Source organism: Rhinatrema bivittatum, chromosome 6 (assembly GCF_901001135.1).
Source record: "Rhinatrema bivittatum chromosome 6, aRhiBiv1.1, whole genome shotgun sequence".
Classification (NCBI taxonomy): domain Eukaryota; kingdom Metazoa; phylum Chordata; class Amphibia; order Gymnophiona; family Rhinatrematidae; genus Rhinatrema; species Rhinatrema bivittatum.
This window is the reverse complement of record NC_042620.1, coordinates 344,197,330-344,201,386: the sequence shown is the minus strand read 5'-3', so window position 1 is coordinate 344,201,386 and position 4,057 is coordinate 344,197,330. Positions and strand designations below refer to the sequence as shown.

Here is a 4,057-nt window from a genome sequence, read left to right as displayed (position 1 = left end):
ACTGCTCCATTTCCACCGTCGAGATCTTAAGGATGTCCTGAGAGGTGTCGGCAGTAGCCATTATTTCTCTTTCCCACCCCGGTGCTGTGGTTGCTTCTGGCTGGCAGCTGCAGGCGCTCTGCTGCCTTAAAGTCGGCTTTCACTGGGGTCCCGGCCGCCGAAAGCGCCCATGGCAGCGCGCGGCTGGCAGCGCCCGGGAGGATCGGACGGCGCTGAGGCTTACGGACGAAATGTGAGCCGTCACCGCCCCCCCCCCGCTCGGGGGGGAAAAGTTCCTTGCCCTCCGCCGTCCAATCAGCAGAGAGAGTGAGGGACGGACGCAAGGACCGCCCCCTCCTGGGACTCGGCGAGCCCAGAAAGTCCTCCCTGCGTCCGGAGAGAGCGCGCGCGCCGGCGCGCAGGGGACTCCTCAGCCCCAGACTCTCACAAATCCGGGCCAAACTATTCGCTCTGGGCTGCGCCCACTCAACTCTCCGTCCGAGAAATCCAGCTGCTCCTGCGCCCACTTCGCTCCTGACCTAAGCCAATCTATCACCAGGAGCTAAGCCGAGTCACGGGCTGCCCCCTGTTTGGTAGGTTTCCTTTCTCCCCGGCGGCCGATTTTGCGATGGGCAGCAGGTGCCTCTGGAAGCTCCTCCTGCTCAGTAAACGGGGACGTGGATTTACGGCCGCTCTTCGGGTTCATCCCAGCCTGGGAGGCAGAGATGCGGGCGCTGTGGCACTTTCCTGCTTCCAGAGCAACCGAGGGGGCTGCAGTTGTGCTGTGTTTGAACGGGCCACGCACAACAACAACAAAATAGACAGATGTTAATGTGAATTAGTTTTCTAAACCTCCACTCGATGGAGCAATTACAGGGAAGCTTTTATACTCAGTTGTTTTGTTTTTTTTTTAATATATATATATCCCTCTCTCTATAAATCCAAAAATAAATCTGGATGTTAGTAAGTTTAGGGAAGGAGATTAGGTTTTAGGAGTAGATAATCAGATAAAAGGGGTGGGAAATATCTTTCCGTCTTTGTCAGTAGAGGAAGCTGAATTTTAATCTGGGTGCAACCTGTTCGGTGTTTGAAGAACACAGGAGTGGCACTTGGAAACCTGCATGTGGTGGGAAGAGATGAATGTGCCTGACGTGACGCCGCTGAAACATAATGAGTAACAAAGCACATGAAAGAGAAAAGGCACGAATACTTCCTTTTTGTTTTCTCTCCTTAGGGTCCGCCTGGAAATCATTTTTCCCCAGGGACTGATGATGACTGCTCTGTGTGATGTCTCTTGTTTCCCCTAAAAACTAGAGACCCTCCATCACGGTCTCAACTTCAGTCAAGCCAGATCCCAAATATAAATGTTATTCCAGCCTTCTAGTGTTGTGGGTTAATTTCAAACACAATAGGAAATGCCAACGACCCATTTAATTTCATTATATTTTCAAAACAAAACAGTAGCAAATTGAACAAATTTGTAGGCTTTCTTATTTATTTATTTTTGCAAAACAAAATTAAGTAAAAGAACCACAGCCTGGCTGCCGACCCACAACCTTCCCTAGGGCTACCCACCAACCTGCATCCTGAGCCAGGGAATCTCTGACCCTTCTCTCTCCTTTCCCGAAATGCTCTTGGCAGGGAACCCATTTGTAAATCCTGTGGGCTTGATGGAGAAGGAAAAGAGACAGGGGGGATGCCTACTTGGGTCCTGCCCCGTCAGTATCTGCTGCAGAATAGCACTGGTCAGCTCTGAGACTAGTTCCATACAAATATATGGCTCATCTCATGACCCCTCACTCAGAGCCTCCTTTCCATTGAAAAGGGCTTTGAGATATTTTAATGTCTCTAACGTTTCCCCATCTCACCTTTCCTTTAGGGTATACAGGTTTAGATCTCTCCCCATATCCTTTAGAACGAAGACCACTGACCTGTTCAGTAGCCTCCCTCTGCACGACTCCATCCTGTTTTATCCTTTTGAAGATGCGGTCTTCAGAACTGTACACAGTATGCCAAGTGAGGTCTCACCAGGGACCTATACAGGGGCAGTATCACCTCCCTTTTCCTGCTGACCATTCCTCGCCCTATGCAGCCAAGCATTTTTCTGGTTTTTACTGTCACTTTAGCCACCTGTTTGGCCACTTTAACATCATTAGATAGAATTATCCCCAAATCTCACTCTCTTCTTTTGAGCTTAGAAGAATTTCACCTTCAATATGGTACTTTTCCCTTGGGTTTATGCATCCTAAATGCATTACTCTGCATTTTAAATCATTAAATCTTAGCTGCTCGACAGACCATTCCTCAAGCTTCACTAGATCCCATAAGAACATATGCCATACTGGGTCAGACCAAGGGTCCATCAAGCCCAGAAGCTTGTTTCCAGTAGTGGCCAATCCAAGTCACAAGTACCTGGCAAGTATCCAAAGCTTAGATAGACCACAAGCTACTATTGCTTATTAAATACTATGTCATAAGGGCCTCTTCTCGTCTGGTAATTTTATCATGCTAAAGCATCAAGGCAACCTAATCTAAATTATCATCCCCGGGTACCAGAGCAGTCACAGCCAGAAAGTGGAAGGAAGCTGCTCAATGTCTCTACCAATGCACAAACCAAATCCGGGGCTGGCCAAGAGAAGGAGCAGGGAACTGTTTTCAAAGCTCTGTACTGTCAACTTAAATGGGCTTCTCTCTCCCCAGAACTTTAAGATGGTTTTTGTGGCTCCTCCTGCCTTTTTTTTTTTTTAAATTCTCTCACCTCCCTCCTTCATTCTCTGTCTGGTGCTTCTAACAGAGCTGCTTCTCCTACTCCATGCTGCTGCTGACAAACTGTTTGAACCCAGGGCTCTGCAAGGAAGTCCTTGCAGTTCAAACAACTTGTCATTGTACCATGCTGACACCAAGAAGCAGCAACTCCCTTCCAAGCAGAAAACAGGATTGAAGGAGGGAGGTGAGAGGAAGACAAAAAGCAGGAGAGCCCACAAAAAAAGCTTAATGTTCCAGGAGAGCAGAGACGTCTGTGCAACTCCCCTGATTTAAACTTAAATCATTAGGTATAAACGTAAAGAAGGTAAAATATACAATCCCAAAAGTAATATACTACCAAAAAATAGCAAAAAGGGAATAATACATATATTCATACAACTTTATTGCAAATATTTCAAAAGAATTTTTTTTAAACTACCTTATTACGATAAAGGTCATAGCAGTATGACAATAGAAAAATAAACCCTTCACACGCCACAAACTTCTAAAATCATAGACCATATTCACAACATATCACACACACATCATTTTATGAACAATTCCAAAACCTTTTGTTTTCATAAACCCCAACAGAGGCCCTAGTTTTGTCAAACCATAGCTTTTTCAGGGGGATTTCCTTAACCAAAACTGCATAAGATCATTAAACAAACAAAAATACATCAGTGTTTGACAAGATACTGGCGTGTCCCGAGTACAATTCATGTTATTAATGAGGCGTCCACCTGTTCAGCACAAGTTCTGGACCAGCGTTCAAGCTTTTAGGGCCAATTTCCTTAAATATTCAATATTCAACCTGCTACCGCTCTTAGAAATAAACCACGAACAGGACCAGCTACAAATGAAACAATCTTTCTTTAATCTAAATAATGATGAAAACATTTAAATTACTAATCCTGTGACAATCCAAAGATTGATGAAAAATAGTTTTCAATTTAAGCTGCAGCTTACCTTAAAATAATTTTAAGGCTATAAACAGAATGCAGAGATGCCGTACTGAAGAATCTCACACAAGATAAAGATGCCACACCTGTGTGTGTATATATATATATATATATATATATATATATATATATATATATATATAACCTATCCAACAGGCCGATACAGTAAAAACGCGGGAGAACGGGCAAGCGCCCGCTCTCCCGGCACACGCACAGGCCACTCTCCTGTGCGCAAGATACAGTATTTTAATTTATTAAAATTAGGCCCGGCGGTAAAAAGAGGTGCTAGGGACACTAGCGCGTCCCTAGTGCCTCTTTTCGGACAGGAGCGGTGGCTGTCAGCGGGTTTGACAACCGATGCTCAATTTTGC

The 4,057-nt window shown here is 45.3% G+C and overlaps 1 long non-coding RNA gene across 1 annotated transcript; it reads left to right on the top strand.

Annotated features, from left to right (window-relative positions):
• Positions 1–380: 380 nt before the first annotated feature.
• Positions 381–1,359, top strand: LOC115093321. Its single transcript, XR_003857287.1, has 2 exons — positions 381–572; positions 1,214–1,359. It is a non-coding gene; the product is annotated as an uncharacterized LOC115093321 (long non-coding RNA).
• Positions 1,360–4,057: the final 2,698 nt, after the last annotated feature.